Source organism: Momordica charantia (assembly GCF_013281855.1).
Source record: "Momordica charantia cultivar OHB3-1 chromosome 8 unlocalized genomic scaffold, Mcharantia_2.0 BLBB01000008.1, whole genome shotgun sequence".
NCBI lineage: Eukaryota > Viridiplantae > Streptophyta > Magnoliopsida > Cucurbitales > Cucurbitaceae > Momordica > Momordica charantia.
In genome coordinates, this window is record NW_028275166.1 from 13392095 (window position 1) to 13415785 (window position 23691).

Genomic DNA, 23691 nt, shown 5'->3' on the forward strand with positions numbered 1-23691 from the left:
ACATGGTGGTATTATCTCTGTGGTTAATAATCTAGATAATGGTTGGACCGGACCTAAATCGCATCACAGATTCTGTCTACGACATGTTTCTAGCAACTTTAACCATAAATACAAGTGTACCGAATTGAAAGATTTGGTATATCGTGCCGGTGCTGAATTCCAAATTCGAAAGTATAACAAGGAGGTGGAAAATATTAAATTATTGAATAGCTCTTGTATGAATTTCTTCCGCAACATTGGGATTAAGAAGTGGACCATATCATATAATGGTGGATTTAGATATGGGTGAACGACAACCAATCTTTCCGAATGCATTAATGGGGTGCTGAAAGGAGCTTGGAGTTACCCATCACTGCGTTGGTAGAACTTACATTCTATCGATGCGTAAAATATTTCAAGAAGCGGAGGGAGGAGACAAGAGATGCTTTAAGTAGAAACGAAAAATACACCATGAATTTTTTAATCGGTTGTTTAATGTCCTTGCATTATATAAATGTTGTTAACTTACATTATCAAACTTCATATGTATGCTTACGATAAGCTTGTTAGATGGGCGGCGAGATCCATCAAACATACTGTAGTCAGTTATGATCGAGTCGTTGGTGTGTTTCATGTGCAAACATGGCTTCATTATTACAATTCGAAAGGAGGGAACACACAAATAGTGAGAATTACTACCGAAGAACGTTCGTGTACATGCAACAAATGGCAAGCGTATGTCATGCCATGTTCTCATTTAATGGCAGTTTGTTCACACTTAAACTTTAACTACGAGGACTACATTCAGGATCCTTACAAGCTTCCGAGGTATGCTGAGTCGTACGCTCCTCAATTTCAGCCAATCCCACATGAAGATTATTGGATCGCGCACCCAAACTTACTTATATTGCACCCCGATCCAACATTATTGAGATTGCCTGGAAGACCAAGGAGCTCGCGGATTTATAACGAGATGGATTGGAAAGAACCAAGTGTTCAACAAAGATGTGGGGTTTGTAATCAACTTGGTCACAATCGAAGAAGCTGTCCCTCGAGACGACAGGAAGCACCTTCATAGATGTTGATGTAATTGAAAACTTTAGTCTGAATCATTTATGTTAGTTTAATTGTCGATGTAATTTATTTTTTTGACAAAAACTCTATGTGATTGTACCTTTAGTTTAATTGATACTCTGTATTGTGACTATTGTTTTAAAATTTAAATTTAAGTATCCAACTAATGATTATCTATCGTATTAGATTATGGAATTAAACCCAAATCCTATCGATCGATCTGTATTGTATGACCAAGCTGGAAATCGATCAGAGCTAGTTTGGCAGGGTCAGTGTAACGAGGAGTTACACTGCCGACATAGAGAGGCAGTATTGGATCGCACCATCCCATTGCATCCTTTGATTGAACCTGCATTACGCGCTTCTAGATTTTATGGATTTGCCAGATTGGGATTCATCCAATTGGATTGGCATTTCATTACTGCGCTTGTGGAACGGTGCAGGCCAAAGACTCATACACTCCACATGCCGAATGGAGAGTGTACTATCACTCTACAAGATGTAGCGATGCAGCTTGGGTTACCGGTAGATGGCGAGCCTGTTACTGGTCGTGTTAATTATGATTGGAGAGGCACCTGTCAAGCATTATTGGGATCACTCCAGGTGCTGGGCACATCAGAGGCTCTAGGCTGAGTCTACCTTGGCTAGCTTCTCAATTTCGTAATCTACCCGACGATGCTGATGAGGAAACCATTGCCAGATACGCTCGTGCCTATATTATGCAGCTTATCGGTGATAGTCTATTCGCCGATAAGTCTAACAACTTGGTGCATTTAATGTTCTTCCCAATGTTAGCAGATTTCGAGGTAGCTGGACGTTTCAGTTGGGGTGGAGCATGTTTGGCATGGTTGACACGACCCGTCCCAGAACACCTACTAGTTCAAGAACGGACCGCGCCGACCATGGACCCCACTAGGTGCAGAGTCTATAGTCGAAAATTTTCTAGACTTTTACACTGACTTTAAGCATCACTTCTATTCTTAAATTTCTTCTAGATACACTATTCATGATGTAACTACAAATGATATGCAATTTCTTAACGACTCTGGGTGGCAGAAGCTGGTCCATTCTCTCTTTGAAGCTCAGATACAACCTGGGGGAAAAACAATGGGTAAAGAGTGAGCTGAAAAGCTCAGTGAGTGGTAAATTAATACAAAAACAAATGATATTGTAAAACTTCTTTCATAAACAACTGAAGTTTCGAAGTTCTGCAAAACATGCCTTATAAAACCGTTCTAATAAATATTCTCATTAAATCTCATAAAACTTGAGAAACTAAAACTCATAAAGACTTTCTCATACTAAACGTGTAACAACACGCATTTTTTAAATGAATTTGTAAATCGTTCTTCTGATACATAAAACAGAACTAGGAAACCACTTTATAGAATCACTTTCTAATAACATATAAAACATCTTACTTCAACCATAAAATAGGTTCAGAAAATTCAACACCACACATGTATCCACATTCTATTCTGGTCTACTGGCGCAGAGTAATCTCAATACACATAGCAGAATAATTCTATTTCTGGTCTACTGGCATAGAGTAATCTCAATATACACAGTAGAATAATTCTCTCAACACGTGGAGTAAAATGGTCCCAAAGACCTTCTATTTCTGGGTCTACTATAGAACACATTCATATAGCATACGGGTAATCATAAAATAACATGGTGGTTTGAAAACTTGTTTCTCAATCTCATAAACCGTTCTAAAATTCTTTCTTTCTTCTTTCTAGGAACATTTCTTTCTTTCTCAAATCATTTCTAAAACCTTTCTTTCTAAAAACATTTCATGAAATTCTAATATTATTTTCTGAAATCTCTTTCTAAATAGCATTTCATAACTTTCTCGAACATTTCTCTAAATTATAAAGCACTTCTCAATTCTAATAAACATTTCTAAAATAATTCTTTCTAACACATTTTCTTCCATTCTCAGCAGAAATGCTAAATCATACATAATATATGTACTTTCTTGAAATTCTATCATGATATACTTCTAAAAACATTTCCAAAATAAACCACTCACAAATTCCAATAATACTATCCAAAACATTTAGTAAGTAACCACTCACATATCAATAATAATATCCAAAAACGTTTAATAAAATAACCACTCACAAATCCTTTAAGGGAGTTGTACGCCGTACCAATTTCCACTTGACCTGAAATATCGATTTAATACCAAATTATTTCACTTAATTCCATTTTCAACATAACTTAATTCAAACTTTAATCACAATAACTTCAAAATAACCCAATTACCCAAATTCCCGATTCTCTCTCTTCATTAAAAACTCACTACTTTTTTCTTCTTACAAGTGGGTCCCACCAAACCCATTAAATTTCTCTTTCTCCCACTCCATTTCACACAAAAAGCCCAATTTTGCAACATTTTCTTTTTTTTTCTTTTATTTAATTTAAAATCATTCTCTCTCTCCTCTACTATTCATCATCTTCTTCCCCTTCTTCTTCTTCTCTCTTCTCCAACCAAACTCACGGATTCTTCTTCTTCCTCCCTAAATTCTCAAATTTCCTTCCATTCTTTTTATTTTCTGCAATTTCTTCTAGCCCACACGTTTTCCCTTAATTTGTACCCAAAAGATCAAAGATTAACACTTAATTCCTCTCTATTTCTCTACCCTTCTTCTCCATCTTCAAACCCTCTCATCTTTGTCCATTTTTGTTACCCATTTACAGTCATTAATTTCACACAATAAACCTAAAGAAAACCCACGAAGTAGAATTTTATCCTCTTCAAACGATTAGGGGAGTTGCAAACACACAACTTCAAAGAGAAAAAGACCCACAAAGACACTTCAACATCTAATTCCTCCCTTGTTTATTTCCCAAAACTTCCTTAATCACAAACTTAGAATACTTATCAAATTTGAAACCCAAGTCTTAGCTCTCAAGCACATGAATTTTCCCCCTCTCCCCAACCTTCAAAACCATGAGAAAGCAAACCATTCTTTTTTTTCCTTCGTTTTGCTTTTCCTTCTTTCGTTCCCTTCCTTCTCTGTTTCTTTTCTTTTTCTTTTTCGTTCTCTCTCTGTACTCCTTTCTTTTCTTCCTTCTTTCTTCTTTTCTTTTCTTTCATTTTTTTTTAAACACATGTCACACATCCTAACTCACACCACACACACGTGTCACCTAAAAACCAACCCAACTTCCTTTCCTTTTCTTTTTTTTTTCTTTTTTTTTCCAAAAGACCAAAATACCCCTAATTTTTTTTAAACTTCAAACGGTCCTCACAATGATTGTATCGAAATCTATGCAAATCATGTCGCTCTGACTCACGTGACATTGTCGGTCCAATTATACTTCTTCAAGTATGGGCTTGGGATCGGTTCCTCACCATGGCTCCACAACGTCGTCACATCTCAGATCACGAGTTCGTGGGTCGACCATTAGCTACCCGGTACGTCGATATAAATATTGTCCTATTTTCCTCTTTAAATTTTTTCACGCATTCAATTGTTGTACTAACCTATAATATTATTGTAGGTGGAAAGATCACTTTTGTGTTACAGAAGTGTCTACACATGTTTTGATCCAGTATAGATACATGCTGGACCTCTTATCACCAGACTCGATACGTTTTTTAAATGTTAGAATGCAAAAATATATATTGATTTATAATTAATTACACCGTTTTTTACTACAATTTCAGATGATCTGGAAGTCATATGATAAGGAATTTGCCAACCTACCCGACTTTTGTGCCAATGGACATAACGTCTGGTGCACTGTGAGTCCACTCATATGCTTTCATATTGTGGAGTAGCATTATCCTGATAGAGTTACCAGACAATTTGGTATGAAACAAGCAATTCTAGAGGTGTCATGCTGGGATAAGAGGATACATGACATCGACATTCGGGATAGCACCTGGCAGGATCAGATTGCACATTTTGTGGCGATGTGGCACATACGTAGAAATTTTATTGTTATCAATCCTCCCGTAGACGATGACGGTGATTGCGATCCAAGATACATGAGCTGGTATACGTTAATCACCAGATGATATATAACTCGAGAAGGAGCAGCATTTGGTGTTACGGTACAATCTTTTATTTCGTTATAACAATTATTCAAATTAATAAATATATATTAATTTTTTTCCATGTAAGCTGCGTGTTTCGAGCAAATCAGTATTCTCTCGTCATCAAACAAAATTAATACGTTGTGCAACGTTGGCGGGAGACATCTTCAGAGCCTTCATCAAATGTACAAAGTACCTACTCCTGCTCGTGGCCCTAGGCGTAGAGGACGACGTCAAGTAGACCAAGATGCTCCAGTAGGGCTTGACGATCCCGTACCTGAAGTTATCTATCATAGAGTTGAAGACATTCTACTGTTTACACAGACACATGATGATGCTGGTCCGTCCACGCCTATGATCATGATACCGACTCCTGGTTCTAGTCAGTATCACACACCATCTAGAGGGAGCCATGGACGTGGACATGAAGAGCATGGACAATACTTCAACCCTACAGAGGATCGAGACCCTACAGAGGGTCAGGAGACACCAACGGCACCAATAGTTCGTCACCAGCCACATCGTAACCGACGACATCCCCATTGTGGGATGAATTAGATCGATAGACTGTAAATTGACAAGCTTCAAACATTGTTCTCTAATTTATAATATTAATTTCCAATTTTGAACTACCATGGATAACTTCATGATTCTATAAGAAAAAATATATAAATTTTTGTTTACATAGCCTATGAATACAGTTTAAATAAAAAATTTTGGTAAATTAAAATACAAATTAATAAATTTTGATAAATTAATAATATTATAAATTTTTGTTAAGAAATTAATAAATTTTGATAAATTAATAAAAAAATAAAAAATATAATATTATAAAAACATATAACTTTAAATAAAAAAACATATAACTAATATTATAAAAAAGAAAAATTTTAATGTGGTTGTCTCTGGAAGAGACGACCACGGTTAATATAAAAAAAAAAGGCAAAGACGTGGTCGTCTCTTCAAGAGACGATCACGGTTAATATATATATAAAAGACGTGATGGACGACCACGTTCAAATTTTAAAAAAAGTTTACGTGGCGCCCACGTGGCGCCACGTCTAGCTGGTCGTCCGATGATGTGCGATGGTCGCGACCAGCCTTCAATTTTTTTCAACTACAATATTTTTTAAAAAAAAAACTCAAAACCTACAATATTTTTAATATTTTTAATTAAACAACTATATTTTTAAAATAAGTTTTATTGAGAACAACATTAAAAAAAAAAAAAAAAAAAAACCTTTCCCGACGGTTTAAATTGTCGAGAAAAAAAAAATTTTGGACGGAAACATAAATGTAGGGAAGAAAATAAATTAAAACCACATTTCCTTCATTCTTTACCTCGACCTAAATCCCCTTCACCCGTCTGCCGCTGCCTTGCTTCTCCTTATCTGTCGTCGCTCTCCTTCGTTTGCTTTTCAACGAAAATTTGCATCCATTTTTCCTTCACACATCTTCAAACTCTGCTTCCTCTGCACTCTTTCCCTTTGTTTACCAAATCGAAACCCAAATCCCGTCTGCCTCTGGCAGTTTGCGCAGAAGTTCTTATAACAACGATACGGTGCATCCGTCGGCGTTTCTGCAAGAAAAATTTGTGTATTTAATTGAAATTTTGCAAGAGAAACTTGTACAATGATTGCATTTGGAAGATGAAGTGGGAGAAGTTGAGTGGAAATCAAATGGAAGAGAGGGTTTCAGAGGAAGAAGTTATAACACCCAACTTGAAAAAGTAAGCAATTCCTACTCCACCGCCATTAATTTTCTTCCTGCTTTGGTTCTGCGTTTCTGAATTTGAAGATGTTTTTGAATGATTGAGGAATTTCTGTTTGTTTTTTTTTTGTTTGCTTTCCTCACATGCTACTGATTTATCTTCAAGTATATTTGTGCCTACAAACTGTTTGTGAAAATGCCTGAGAGACTGGTTTCTAAACTATGCTGCTGTGAGTAAATGGAAGTAAATGTCTAAGAATAGAACGGAAGGGAAGGAACACTACTCATTCGAATGAACAAAATCGTGCCATAAATTTTACTGTAAAAGAATCAAATGTTAAGGTTATTTTAGAAGAAATAAAAATCCAATATGATTGAAATGATGTATATTCTCCTATAAACTACAACTGCAATTTTTTCATTATATAAATTATGTATATTGTTTTTCCACCTAAATCTCTTTGATATTATTTTCATAAACACAGATAATGCTCATGTAAAAGTCAAGAACGGAATTATTTTAGCCATAGTTCTACCAGGAACGCTCATCATCTACATTATCAATGCCGTATACTTTTGGTGGAGATTGAAGTCTCGTAAGCATGGTAATTAAACATACACTTGATCATTTAATTTCTTTACCATTTTACTCACGGATAAAATAGTCATATAAAAGTAAAATTTGAGTTTTTATAGCAGAAAAGAATGACATCCAGCAAAAAGTAAAGATTTCGGGGGATGATATTGAACTTGAAGAGTTGCCTCTTTATGATTTTGAAATGCCGGAAATTGCAGCAACTTTGATCTAAGTAACAAGCTTGGGTAGAGCGGCTTTGATTTGGTATATAAGGTAATTAATAGTGTTTACCAATATATATTTTTTCTTTCTTTCAATTAATTGGGAGCACATATAGTTCAAGAAAATATATTTTGTTTTCAGGGAAAATTAATAAATGAAGAGGAAATAGCAATAAAGAGACTTTCGAAAGTCTCTCATCAAGGGTACAAAGAATTTATAATTGAAGTAAAGGTGATTTCAAGGTGCCCAAGACTCCATGCTCTTTTATTCATTATGGGTTGATGTAAATTATTTGTAATCATATTGGCGTTGGGTCAGAATTAATAGATCAAGTAAATAGAATATGAATGAAATCTATTATTGTATATATCTCTAGTTTCTTATTGGAAAAATAAAATATATGTTGAAATATTTGTGCTCTTTGATGAAGGCTTTTAATGTCTTTAAATGGATTCCAATATCAATGGTGTTGCAAAGTTCTTCCGTTAGTGCATATTAAGATGGATCACTGGTTGAGTTTGAAATTTTCTTCAACGTACGTAGTTAGTGATTTATTCCTTTAGTTTGTTATCTTGTAGGCTGTGGAATGTGCTTAATATACATATTTTACATTTACTCCGAGTAAATGTAAAATATGTATTTTTAAAAATTAAAAAAATACTTTTCCCGAAGTTTTTATAAAAGTGTTGGGAAAAGAAGTCTTTCCCGACGTTTTTAAAGCCGACGTTCTGTAAAGCGTCGGGAAAAATCCTAACATTTTTAAAACAATTCGTCGGGAGGGGCTCTCCCAACGGGCTTCTCCCGACCTTTTTCCCGACGAAAAAAACATCGGAAAAACTTTTTCTGACGTTTTTCAGCTTTTCCCGACTTTTTGTTTTCGTCGGAAAAACCTCAATTCTTGTAGTGCATTTACGACCTACTAAAAAAGAGTAGACTGATGACAAATAGAGTGCGACATGAATGTCGTATATCCTTTCAAGTCATACGAGAGCAAACCTCCAAGAGCAAACCTTCGAGATGAAAGAATAAAAACAACTAGAGAAAAATACAATGGTAAGAGAGGAACAACCCATTTCCATGAAAGCTGAAGAAATATACAAAAAGACCTCTCCTCTTCGAAATGGTATATTCCCCTTCTCTATCTTTTCGCTCTTTCGGACAGTATTCCTCATTGTGATTCGATTTGGCAGTTGGAACCTCTTGAACTTTTATATCGCTCCTCGATTTTATGGCAACCCACAGTAATTGTACTGGGTGATTGTCGCATGAACTTGAAAAGTTACTGCATTGTCCAAATAGGTTTGTTGCAAGCTATGCACCAGCATTGAGCACTCTAGCATTTGAAAGCTCTAGCAATTCCTAATGCCTCTACAACTTTGCATTCACTACTTCTGGATTATGCGAAGAGAACCAAAAAATAGCAGAGATAAGCTAAAAAAATTTCAAAATTAGTAAAGCAAGGAATTCAAATGTGACTTTTCTATTTCTCAATTAATTCTTCATTTTGATGAACTTTTATAACTAGAACTCTCTCATCTACATTCAATTTAGTGCAATATAACACCACAATAACTCTCTTTGAGAGACTTATCACTTACGAACTTTTAGATTTTAAAATCAAAATTCAAGAATAAGAAAATATCAAACAAAATTTAAATGTAGAAAGTAAAAAGAGTAAGGGATAAGAAATGACACCAAAATTTTTTATAGTGGTTCGGAAATTTCTAGTCCACTCCCCAACACTCATTCTTTAGTATTTTACTGTGTCTGCTCTCTTGCAGGTGAGAACCAACCCGATCGTTCATTCTTTTAAGGGTTCAAGAGTACATATCCTATTGATCACTTTGCAGGTTCAGGATTCAACCTACACCAATCTTTTTCACTGGTTCAAGATCAAACCACTACGACTCTTCCCACTGGTTCAAGATCAGACCATTCTGATAATCCCAAAGTGCATCACACCTTAATACAAAATCCAAAATGAAGTAAAATAAATAATACAAATAAATATCTCACAAAGGTGAATTATACAAATTTCACTAAAAATCATAGACTAAGCTGCCCTTTAATGTATTTCTCACAATAACATAAATCAGCAAATTTTGATATATGAGAGAATGAGAATTTAGAGATTTGGAGAGCAAAAACTGAAGAAGAGAAACCTAGTTTTTGCTTGATGAACTTGTATGGAGGAGAATAAAGTTAGTGGCTTTATATAGAATTTCGAGGATGAATTTTGATCATTGGATTTAAAGCAACAAATGATCCAGGGAAATTACAGAGATTGAGAGATTGGTAGAGATTTAGATAAATTGGATAAATAATGTTGATTCCTTCATATTTTAATGTGCCACATGTCCCCACATGATTCATCCACGTTGTCCACCATCTGTCATACCATAATTTGACTGTTACATGTCATGTCACCTGCCACATGTGTCTTTTCTCTTCAAACTTTTTTTTTAATAACATCTTCGTTTGGACTCTGATTCGTGTAATTCAAGATGTGTTGGAATCGTCTTTCCAAACTCTATGCTTTGGACACTTTGAAACACTAAAATTATGGATAAATGAAGTTTGTTATCATAAAAATTTAGTGTGATTAAAGCTCTTAAAACTAACTGCTACAAAATCTCATCTCTCCAACCTTCCCATTAATTATGTTTACCTTCCTTAAATAATCGGTCACAAATAAAATGTGACTAACAAACATAATAAAAAATATCTAACTGTGATAAAAACTAACTAAAACAGTAATTAGTTGTTAAACTCTAATACGTTGTTCATAGAGAAATCTCGATTAACTACACTGGTTCAATTTCAGCTTGGCCCAATAATTCGTAGATCCACCATAAAATGATAGAACCAATTTTTCATACGGAGAATGAAATAAAACTCTTATTTTCTTATATCTCTTTCTATTATTATTTTTTTCTATTTCTTTTTTCCACAATTTCAGATTTTGATAATGATGATCTCGATTCATATCAGGATCTTTAAATATAAAGTTTCACGAAAAAAAAAAAGAAATTATTTTTTTTCTATTCCATAGTTTCACAAAGTTTCTAAATTACGTGAGTTTAATTTCAATTTGACTGATATCGTCGTAAGATATGATTTTGTCTCTATGATCTTGTCAAAGCTCACAAGTTTTCGTTATTATTGTCGTATTAAATACATAACACGCTTTTTATTTATAGAAATCGTGTTTTCTAATTGAGTTGTTTTAGCTATTTGCACTTACATATGAGTTATAAATAGAGAAAAATGAGTGCATTTTTTAGTGGATAAAAAATAGTTTACTAACGATTTTTTAGGCTTCATCCAATCATATTGACTAATTTGAAATTTTTAGTACTACAAACATCAAATTGAAACTAGGTCAAAACCATACCTATTAAATTGAAAATTTTAGACCCATAACCTAAAAAATAAAGACCAAATTGTTAATTTTATGTAATTTGTTTATATGAATTACTTCTACATTATATATTAATAGTATTAATAGTAATAGAAAATATTATATTAACCCCCCAAGAAGATAAATATCAAATTTTGGATTTTTACTTGAAATCCCTACTATTTTTTATTCAACCGCTACAAGATCAACAATTCCATGAGTTTGGATTTTTTTTGCTGACATAAAAACATCCATTTCGGCCATGTCTTTGGATACAAGCCATAATTTATGGTTTAAATTGGTTAAATTATACGAAATACCCCTGAATTTTATGATATGTTTGAACTATGCTTTATCATTTCCAAAGTTACATTTCTACCCTCAATCTTTAAAATTGTTTCAAAACAACACTCTTATTCTACTTTTTACGTTAAAACAAAAATGAAATTGTGATGTGGCTAAGTTGTAAGAATTGAGGTACACATGGACATATAAAGTTTCAATTATGTCCCATGGTTTCAAAATTTTCTTTTTTAACTCTTTAACTCTTAAAAAATGGTTAAAATGACCTTTCTTTCAACTTTGTCCAGTTGAAATGAAAATAGAAATTAAATTAGCCACATTTGAAACGAATTCATTTTAATAAGTTATTGAAATGATTGTTTGGAACAATGAGTTAAAATGAAACTTTTGAAATAGTAGAAACATAAATAAAATTTACCCCAAAATTTAAGTCCAATTACAAAAAAAAAAAAAAAAAAAAATACTCCTCATTTGTTTCAAAATTAACCTATCCTTTCAAAAGTTTCAATATTATCTTTGATATTTTATAAATATTTCAAAAATATTGTTTTAAAACACACAAGTACACAAAGTTGACATGTTAGAATCTAAAACGACATGGCAGCTAATGTAGAAGTTTGACGGGATTAAATTTGAAAGTGAGGAAATATTGAAAACGCTATCTTTTTATAAGGGGAGTTAGCACAAAATTGGGCCGACAATGGAGAAACAAATTTTGTTAACAATTTAGGAAAATGAAATTTTTGTTGAAGGATAAAATATAGCCTGCCACATGGATTTATTACAGGTGGTCTACTTTTAATTTTGGGAGGTACGAAGGGGAACAAGTTACAATCGTGTCACTACTACAATTTTGGGTTTTCGTAATGCTCATGAATAGTAAAAAATGTTGAAAAAGAAGTCACAAAATGTTAAAAACGCGTTTTTGGCTGGAAAAAAAAGGGTGTTTTCAAGAATTTTAGCTTTTCGTGACGCTTTTTAAATGACACAAAAGGTGAGGTGCGTTTTTTGCGGGAAAATACTGAGTTTTTCTGATTTTTATACTTTTTGTGACGTTCTTTTAACCGTCACAAAATGTTGGAAGAAAACATATTTTTTGTGATGTTTACAAAACGTCACAAAAGGATTCACCGAATTTCTACCTTCTCATGACGTTTAAAAAGCATTACAAAAGCATGGAAAACTGTATTTTTTGTGACGTTTTTTAAATGTTATTGAAAGGTGAGGCGTGTTTTTTGCGGAAAAAGATGGCTGAAATAGTACGAGCTCTCCCCCGACTCCTATAAATACGCACTCTCCCACACACAGGTATGTACTTTTGTTAGAAACTTACATACTAGCTCGATCTTTAGACTGACTTGAACGTTGGAGTGTTTATTCATTGCGTGCAAGTCTTTTTGAATACCGTGTTTTAAATAGCTCAACCAAGAGGAGCTCGCCGCAAACCTCAACTCGTCCAGAATTTGGTATCAACATTTTAGGGAAAATTTAAGTCTGAAAAGATCGAAAATGTGGAAGAAGCTTCACGTTAATTGTTACATTGTTCCAAATTGTACCACATCAACTATCCGTTCAAAATATTAATGTATGTTTGCTCCAAGAATATTTTTGAAACGTTTATGAAAGATCAAATATTGTATTGAAACATTTGAAAAGATAGGAATAACTTTATTATTACAACTCACCGCCACGTCACAGTCCTATTCTTTCATTTTAAAGTAAAAGTTGGATGAAGCGATTACTTTGAAACAATGGTAAACGTCAAGGATCAAAGTAAAATGTTTAAAAATAGGAGCATAATTGAAATCCGTTCTAAAGTTAAAAGGTTATTTTGTGTAATTTTAACAATTTAAAAAAAATAATAAAAAATTAAGAGACAATGGCTCTAGAAAGTGCGGAGCCAAGCCCACCACGATGGCATCCTTCGGGCTGTCTTTTTATCCTGTCACGGCTGTTGTGGATCTAAGCCACGTGACCTGGTGCCTCTCTTGCACGTGCAAGATGTCAACTTTCACCCATTCTCCAAAAACATTTAAATATGTATTTTTAATTTAATTGCCAATGGTATGCTGCTGACGTGTCATCATTTTGGTGACGTGTACAGTATTCATTTTAATACTTTAAAGGTATATTATTATTTATTACCGGGGTGGAGTTGCGTGTTGCATGTGATTCTAGCCAGAAGATAAAGATAAAAAATAGAGAGATTAAAACTAAGTTGAAACTTTCAATAATAGTAATAATAACAATAAAGTAATTATGACATCATCTCCCTGCCTTAATTTAATATATATGTGTGTTTGTGTGTGTGTATATAATCTTTTTAATTTATTTCATAAGTGCGCCTCTGGTGGGCCCACCTCTCCCCGTTTTAATGCATGGCGAGAAACATGAGATTCTACATCTTTGAAAACGAGGACAAACCTGACACGTCATATACAAGATTTTTAAAAGAAAAAAATAAAAGATAATTTTAAGTTTAAATATTGATTTTTATTTTTCGATTTAAATATTATTTTGGATAATTTTGACTTTGCTTCGTGTCCCAATACTTTCAAAACGTTTTTTTTTTTTTAAAAGGTCCAGTTTGATCCAAATGACCAGTTTGATCCACATTTACAAAATTTGGAAAAAAAAAAGTTGAGTAATTACGAATTTAATGAGTTTGGAAATTAAATTCATAATTGTTATGAATTTAATTAGTGTTTGACTATTTATATTCTACAACCGGCATGTTTATTCACATATCCATTGTGAACGTTTTAAAATTGTTGTATTTGTGATTGTTACGGTTCAACGTCTCATTGTGTTCTATATTTGAATTAATGTAAATAATTATATATATGGTGTAAATGTACAATTATTACACTAGTCATTTGTTGTCCCAGTTTTTGCATTAATTCTTCTTAACGTTGAGTTAATTTTTGTTTGAGGAGTTACAAATATGTGCAACTATACATAGTGTTGAACTTATTCATTTGAAGAATTTTATGAATCTAAAGTATACCAAGCATTTGTAGTATTTCAAATACTCCAAATCTGAGTTACTCCTCCTTTCACAAAAACTATCTCTTTCTTTTTTACTTTGTTCGTGTTTATATTGAGTGCAAGTGTCTAAGAGTTCTGCTAGATCTACGTAATTCGAGGTTACTGTTCTACTCGAGTTAGTTATTATATTCTACTGAAATGATCGTTGTAGTCTACTTTCAATTCATATAGAGCAAGCAATTTTCTTCAGGTTATCGTTTTTGAAATGTGACGCGACTATTTTTCATCACTCTTTTGGTGTTCAGGATCAGTTCGTTTGTTGTTGTTATTGTTTCTGCTGCTACTAATCATACTGATTATTTATGGACATCGTATTAGCTTATGTATTTCTTCTCTATACATATACACAGTATTTAGTCTGATTTACTTTGTTAATGGTGAATTTTGGAGAAGTCCACGTGTCCTTTGGACGAGTAGCTTTGCTAGAGAACAAATGAGCTTGCAACCAGAAAACTCAACACCAGTGCGGTGTCTCGCCTAATGTACTCTGACGCTCAAGTAAGTAATCGGAATAGAGAATAGGAAAAATACACCAAGTGTTAGTGACAGGTTTATCCCTTACTAGGTGAAGGTAAGGGTCCTCCCTTATATAGGCTCGGATGGCCGACCAGGGAGCATGACGGGTGGGATGGCAGGGGCGCACCGCGAGGTACGGTGCCTATCGAGAGCGTATATCCCTTACTAGGTGGGATGCGAGGCTCGGTGTGCTCCCCATACCGTGGGAATGGAAACACATCCTCCATGCCATCGTAGGGTACGATGTGTAACCGTCTGTGGTCCCATGCCTCTCAAAGGTCGACACGCGTCTTGCTCGGTTTCACTCTCAACATCTGTAATTGTGTGTAGTAGTTACATTGTAATCTATCTACCAGTGTTGTGCAACTTATTTATGGAGCGTATTTTTGCATTTACACCAACAATTTTAGTGAGGAAAATGTCATGCTAAAATTATGATTAAAAAATTGAGACGATAATGAAAATGAATAGACCAAAATGATAACTATTTAAAAGTACAATGATTAAAATAAAATTTTCGAGAGTACAGAAATAAAATTCGAAAGTATATAGACTAAAATAGGCATTTTGGGAGTACATTTACAAAAATGAATAATTCAAAACTACAACTACCAAAATAGTAAAATAAAAAAAAAAGTACCAAAATAGTATTTTATATGTTTCAAATGTTTGTTCTATTATTTGTATTTTGTATCAAAATCGATTTTAGTCTTCTTGCCATTAAATTTTAAAAAAAATAATACTTTTTTTACATCAAAAAAAGGAAAAGAAACAAACATAAATTAATTATTTCAAAATAAAAATTTATACCTTACAACAATATCAAAATCGATTTCATACAAAAAAAAAACAATATCAAAATCGATTTCATACAAAAAAAAAAAACAATATCAAAATCAATTATTTCAAAGTTTTAAAGACCAAGACGGAAGAAAAGATGGACTAATTAGAATTTTGATGTTTTAACATTACCTCCTACTCATTTTCTTTCTTGACTGTTCTCTTTTTTTTTTTTCTCTTTTACAAAAGTAAAGATATATTATAAAAAGGATAAAAAGTTAACTAAAATTAATATTTTTTAGTTTCTTCATTCTCACCCTCCACCACTCTTTTTTAAACTTTTTTTCTCCCTATGGCTACTCTCACTACTGCCGCTTTTGCAAAAATAAAAAATAAAAAATAGAAAAAACAATGTAGGATACTTTTTTGTCCTTTTGTTGTCTCTTCGAGAGATGATATAAACTGCCTCAATAAGAGGTCATCCATTGCTTAGTATTTTTTTTTAATATACCTACGAAGAGACGACATAGCATACATAGATAACGTCTGATCATCGGATTCAAACACGTAACCTTTTAATTAGAGATACATGTCACAACCCATTGAGTTAACTTCAGATTAACGTTGATTTACTACATTTAGTTGTCAAGGAAACTTATAAGATATTAACCGAAAAGATATTGAGAGTATCGTATAAAAATAATCTTTTAATGTTGATGTATCCTTTCATTTTCAACATGATTTTGACATACTAGACAGTGACTCCAAGGCTTATCAAAGTATCAAAATTTTTCCAGTAAGATAATATGGGCCAGGTCATCAATGTGGCACCTGGCATCCACGTGAGGCCATGCTGCGCCACGTTACATTCGTCACGGCGGATTATGCTCTCCAAACACACCTCCAGGTGGGGCCCACAGAAGAAAAAATATATAGGTACGGTTTATCCTCTCCTTTGTTTTTTTAATTGGAAAAAAAAAGGAAAATTTGGATGCCGCAATAATCCGACCGTTTTGTTTTGACTGGTACGAGGAAACCTGGTATTGGTTGGTCGTTTGGTTACGTGTCATTCTATTATTGGTCTTCATCGTTAATAAAATTAGCTTTATTCTATATATTCTATTATTCTTAATTTGCTCACCTTTTTCCCTATCATTTGTTTATTCTTTCTTAATTTTATTATCTTTACTTTTTTTTCTTTTTCCTCACACGTTTATTGGACCTCTCTCTCTCTCTAAATTATGATGTTGAATCAATTGGGTATCTTTCTCTATTTCATCTTTTCTTTTTGAAATTTAAGGTACTAAAAAAATCAAATAGCAAATATTGAGGGATAAATTTGGACGACCCATAAAATTATATATCATTAAATTGAGGCCAATTAAATAATATCACATATTATTTTTGACATTTGAATTCGATCAATCAAATTATGTTATAACCATATTGACATAAGTTGATCTAATAAGATTGCGCCACATATGCATATAAATTGGTCCAATCAAAATTTAGTATGTCTATTTAATGACATAAGCTGACTCAATTAGATTGTGCCACGTGACAATGGACTTATAATCAGATGAGTCCAAGCCCACCTAAGACCCTATAAATAGAAGGGTTCATTCACCATCTAATTAATCGTGGAAAGGATCAAGATCCTGGAGATGATCAAAATCCTTCATCGTGCAGATTATCAAAATTGACCGATCAAGATCAATAAGCCGAACAAGTCGCCACTAGGCCGATCAAGCCGCCAAGAGATATACAAATTAGAAGTATGAAGAAGATTTCTCACTCATTGCAAGAGTTTAAACTGCATAATGCTCATTCATTGTCAAGGATAGGCAATGGAACCATCAAATTTGGACAATGATTGACATCTTAATCTCAAAGATAAATTCAATTATTGTCGGTAGACTTGGGGGCATGTTTATCACATAGAACTCCAAATTCAAATTAAATCAAAATTTCATAAATTTGAATTTATCTAAAATTTAAATTTGGGAATATTCCAAAATTTACCCAATTCAAAATTGGAATAAAAATTCAAATTCAAATTTTATTCGAACTTCAAGCATGGATCCAAAATTCTATTCAAAGTCAAAATCTCGATTAAATTTAAATTTGGGAATAATCTAAATTTTACAATTTTACCAAATTCGAATCTTGATTTGGTATCTCAATTTGGTCCAATTCCAAATCGAGATTGAAATAAAAATTTAAAATTTAATTTTATTCCTATTCAAGTCAAAATTTGAATAAAGAAATCATATTTTTAATTCGAAATCTCAGTACAATTTTAAATTTGGGTCTATTCCAAATTGTAAAGTTTTAGCAAATTCAAATCTCAAAATTTGAAATCTTTGTAGAATTTTAAATTTGGACATATTTCAAATTTTACAGATGAATATGAATTTGGCCCTATTCCAAATCGAGATTGAGGAAAAAAAATTCAAATTCAAACTTTACTCCATTTGAAGTCAAAATTTGGGCATATTCCAAATTTTACAACTTTACCAAATTCAAATCTCAAATTTGCCATATTTCAAATTGAGATTGGAGTAAAAATTCAAATTCAAACTTTACAACATTTGAAGTCAAAATTTGAGCATATTCCAAATTTGTCAAACTTTTGTTCGAATTCAAAATTTCAATTTTGATATATTCAAATCAAGATTTGAGTAAAAGTACATTTTTCGAAATTCATCCACAAGCATAAATTTCGAAAAGGAGTATTTGTTGACTGATAAATTTCGGCGAATCACAAATTGTCATGTAATTATAATGACAAAATTATATGTCATTAAATTGAGGCCAATTAAATAATGTAACATATTATTTTTGGACATTTGAGTTCGACCAATCAAATTATGTTATAACCATATGGTGACATAAGTTGATCTAATAGATTGTGACACATATGACATATAAATTGGTTCAATCAAAATTTACCATGTTGACATGAGCTAACCCAATTGAATTGTCTCAGTAATGAACTTATAATCAGATGGGTCCAAGCCCACCCTAAAGCCCAAACCCTATAAATATAGGGGTTGATTAAGGATCAAGATCGTGCAGTTGATCAAAATCCTTCATCTGCAGATCATCGAAATCATCCATCTTACCATGGATCAAAATCCTCCATTGAAGTCTGATAGGCCGATCAAGATCAAAAGGCCTAATTGACACTTGTCTCTGACCAAAAACTCATCGGTTCAAATTCTCTAGTCCCACTTATTGTACTAAAAAAAGATCAAATGGATGATCCTCATTTTGTATTTATTACTATTTAAATAAACTTTAAATTTTGTTTTAGTTCCTAAACTTTTAAAGGATGATTCGTGTAAATTTTCAATTTTTTATGTCCTGTTGGCTAACCATTTCGTTTTTTATTTTCTATCTTTAAGAACCGAGCTTAGATATATTACTTTCACTTATGTATTCAATTATTTTGTTATACACTTTTTATAAAAAAAAAATTCAAAATCTAGGACAAATTTAAAAAAAAAAACAGTTTTCAAAACTTTATTTGTGTTTTTTTAAATTTGACTAAGAATTGAAATATGCTTCCAAAATAGTTGAAAAAACTTACTAATGAAATTGTACACCAACAAACATAATTTTAAAAAACAAAAAACTAAAAAACGAAGGGATTATTAAACTAACACCTTAATAAAGATCTATTTTAGTTCATAAATTTGTCAATTATTTTACCTGAATAATGAAGTTTCAAATATGTGTATTAATGCAATGACTAATACGCGCATGTATTGAAACTAATTAAAACTAGTTGCAGTCGGGTATTATTGAAGGGGTAGATATTTAGGTCGGATAAGTATTGTGTTTTACTAAATTGGATAAAATCTCTTTATTGAAGATTTGAGGAGGAAGCTCCCCCTGAATTCTTGTGTGTCTTAATAACATATAGACAAGTGGATCACATTTATCTATATATTATTGGACTACCTAGGAATTCTGAAGGAAATCTTCAGAAGGGAAATTTTTTCCTTCAGATATGATTCCGATTATTTCTAAAAATAATTTTATAAAATAACATTCCTATTATTAATGTAGATAATAGAGAAGTTGAATAATTAATACATTAGCACATTGCCAAGTCTATATATACACATATAGCCAACTGGGAGTACAAGGGAAATAAGCATCTTAGTTCATATGAGATATTAATTTAGCTACTAAAATATTCCCTTCACCCATGATCCCAAATTGAAAAGATTTCTATATATATATATGAAAAATTTACGGACTCGTTTGATAACATTCTTGTTTTTTTTTCTTGTTTTCAATTTTCTTAAGAAACCTAAACATTTGACAATTATTTACAATTCTTGTTCCGCACTCATTTTTTAGAAAAATTTTCAAAATTGTAGAAATTTTGGAAACAACAAAAACAAGTTTATTGTTCTCGTTTCCAATTTGTTTCAAAATATTAATAAAATATAGTTTTATAATTGTTGAATCTATGAGTGTTGGACCATGCAATTATATTTTTCTTCATGAAAAATGAAGAAATAGAAACAATAAACATGAACGTTATCAAACGAGTTAGAATTGAGTTAGAATTCTATTTGGTCCCTAAATTTCAAAATCTGATAGTTTAGTTCCGAAAGTTTTGAAAATGATTCTACATGGTCCCTCGAGTTAAATTGTTAATAGTTTTTTTAACTAATTCAATGCAATTAATTAATGTTTGATGATAATAAATTCAATTAATGATAATTATTTTTGGTGTGTTGAAATTATTGTTATAAAGAATAAATTTATTATGAGCTTTCATCACATTATAAGATTTATTTATATTACATCTTTAATTTAATAATGATTTTGGTGTTTTGACGTGTACATGACATAGAGCTCGAAACAACGATTTCAGTGCTTTTTGAATTCCTTAAATCAGAGCTTAAATGAAAAGGTTGTAGCCAAATTAAGTTCATGGTGTTGCTATAAATATATAAAAATAATTTTTTTTAGTAAACATATAAGAGTGGGGATTCAAACTCACTCTTTTTAGTCAGAGATAGGTTTCTCATCTAGTTGAACTACACTTAAGTTGGCTTATATAGATAAATCATTCATTTAAAGGGCTTCTACATGATATATTTCATTAGTATTTATTAAAAAAAGTACTTATTAAATTATTAAATCTAAAAGTTAATATGAGTTCAACGGTAATCGACATATGTCTCTGGCCCTGAGGTCACGAGCTCAACAAGTTTTTTGATTCCATTTTCAATTTATTCCAAAATACAAATAAATGTTTTGTCCTTGAATCTATGGTTGCTGTGGATATGCAATTCTATTTGTCATTTTTAAAAAATAGAAATGAGAATATTACCAAACGGGTCTTTAAGGATTCACTAAAAATAAATTTAGGTTGAATCGAACCAACCCGAATTTATTATTAATTTTTAAACTTTTTTTTACTTACCATAAAATTATATATGCATATGTTTATTTTAATTTTAGTTCATTTGTAATTCTTTATAAAACGTAGAATTTCAAAAATAAATAAATAAATAAATAAAACCGTGTAGTCGGATCAAGTTCACCGCCAGCTAAAAAACTTAATTTGTTTATTTTGTAGTTGGACCCTCCTTTTTTAATCAAAAAATCGTTCATTTATCGAGAATAAAACTCTCGTGAATCTTCTATATATTTTATTTTGTCAATAACAGAGAAACTCTGTTTTAAAAAATTAGGAAAGGTTGATATATATATTTAGTTTAATAAGGTAAAGTATTCGAATTTTTAACTTTTTGCTAACGTTCATCATTAAAATATAATTGTTGTTTTAACAAAAAATCAATTAATATTTTAAACGGAAAGTTGATGTTGATGCTAAAATTTGCCAAGTCTCGCGGTGTGACGTGTTAGGTCGGTGTGGCTACTTGAAGCTAGCTTCCTCAATGGTACCTGCAAAAACAGGTAGACCACTCCAATGCCCAAGTTAGTTAAGAATCCGAGTTTAGACAAATCAACTTCAGACAGATTCTCATACCTGGATTGATGGATGTGGGTGTACTTATATAGTATGGGTTAACTACCTATCCCATCGAGGTATTTCTCTGCTTGTGCATGGCTCACCTACAGGACCATCGATCCATGCATGTCATCGGACTCTCCCACTAATTGAGGTCGAAGTTTTGGACATCTTCATTTTTATCAAAGTATCCGACCACGACCTGTTAGGTCGGACTACTCGATTCTGCTAGAACAGGTCGGCCATTCGCAGTTTGCCTCCAACATTTGGCCCCTCTCATGTTGGGTGGCATGTTACCTACTTGGGAGCTGTCGTGGAGGTAGTGGGTGAGCTGTTTCATCTTCGTGCTGTTATCAGGGTTCAGATGACTTGGACCAAGCAGTCGCCCAGACAGGTAGGGGGTTTCACGTCGGGCACGCGCTTCAAGGCACCCTTGAACACTTAATCGTCATCCCCATAGCTAGATCTGGACAGATAGGGAGGACACGTGTACGACCTGGATCGCGACTATCTTCGTATATAAAAGCGCGATGGCTTCCCTTCCATTTCACGCTTTCAAGGTTACTTTTGCTCTCGCACCAAGGTCAGTAGCTCGTCTTTTTCTTTGTAAATTCATAGTAGTTCTTTAGTTATGTCCAATAAGGGTAGCAGTAGTTCTAGGTCGGGTAGAGGGAGCTCAAAGGGGAGCTTCAGGTCCCCTTTAGTAGGCTTCCTTCTAGCAGCTTCCTCGAGTGAGGGGTCGTCTTCCAACAAGTTAGCCCCAGTCCGGTCTTCAAGCGACAGGTCATCCTCCCATTTGGGTGGGGATGACGTCCCTCTATGTTTGGAGATTCAACCCTACTTTCCCCTATTTAGGATCTCGAAAAAACCTGAGGGGAGTCCCACCGAGCTAGAGGACGGGTCCCTGACCTTATTTAGGGATAGATACGATATACCTGCCTCCATAGGGATGGGGTTTCTCAGGGAAGGAGAGACCATGGACAATTCTCATGAGGGGTATGTCGCCTTCTATGAGAAGATGTTCAACTTCGGGGTCAGGCTTCCTCTCCACCCTTTCACGCAATGATTTTTCGTCGAGGTGAACCTCGCTCTTGCCAGCTTGCACCCGATGGTTGGGTAATCCTCTTGGGCTGCTGGATGCTCTGGTGGAGGTTTGAGGTAGACACCTTAGGCGCTTACTACCTCACCCCAACCCAATCCCTATCCTTTTACACCGTTAAAAACCTTCCGAAGAAGTCAGGCAGTTCTATCTGACAGCTCGACAAGGCGTGGGAAAGTTAGTGAGGGGCCATTCCCCAGTAAAGCATTAGAAGGAGGATCGGTTCTATGTATACGACGACTGGTTGGTGAGGAGTCACGAGGGCGAGCTGAGCTGCCGAGTTCCCTGCAGCTTCACCAATTTAGGTAACGCCCCTCCTCCTTAGTCGCCAGCGGTCTTTAGCACCTAGGTTCTCATTGGTTTTTCTCATGTTTTTCTTTTGTAGTTCTTCCCAGTCTTAGCCCGTGCCCGACGAACTTACTTTGAAGTACCTGAAAAGGATCCCCAAGATTTGTCTAGTAGCCTGGCATTACCTAGCTCTTCTTTCGAACGACAACTTATACGATTGGGTCTGCACATCATCCAGGAGGTTGTGCGAGACCCTCGAGATCGCACATATCGTTTAGTCGATCTTTCGTTGACAATCAGAAGATTCTCTATAAGTGGAATTAAGATGATGTGATTTTATTGCAAAATATTATAAATTTATATTTAATTTTTAAAATTTTTTAATTTTACTTTGTTATTATTAATTAATTATCAATAAATTTTTTAAAATATTTCATTATTATTCTTATATTAAAGTATTTTAGTTGATGAAGTTTTATTTTAATTATTTTTTATTTATTATTAAATAAATTATTATAATAAAAAAGTAATTTACTATCAAAATAATATAGTAATAAAATAAATTAAAATTTATTACTATTTTAATTTAAAAAATTGCACATAATTAAGGAGAAAGAGAAAGAAGAAAGGGATATTCTGGTAA

General features: G+C 33.1%; 1 long non-coding RNA gene and 1 pseudogene across 2 annotated transcripts; both read left to right on the plus strand.

The window, feature by feature from the left end:
• Positions 1 to 1242: 1242 nt before the first annotated feature.
• Positions 1243 to 5677, plus strand: LOC148209566 (serine/threonine-protein phosphatase 7 long form homolog; annotated as a pseudogene). The gene is made up of 4 exons (XR_015792985.1): positions 1243 to 1901; positions 4320 to 4480; positions 4567 to 4669; positions 4733 to 5677. The product of XR_015792985.1 is annotated as a serine/threonine-protein phosphatase 7 long form homolog (transcript).
• A 729-nt stretch (positions 5678 to 6406) lies between these two features.
• LOC111025589 (uncharacterized) lies at positions 6407 to 8036 on the plus strand. Its single transcript, XR_015792956.1, has 4 exons — positions 6407 to 6833; positions 7300 to 7419; positions 7511 to 7664; positions 7755 to 8036. It is a non-coding gene; the product is annotated as an uncharacterized LOC111025589 (long non-coding RNA).
• The last annotated feature ends 15655 nt before the right edge of the window (positions 8037 to 23691 follow it).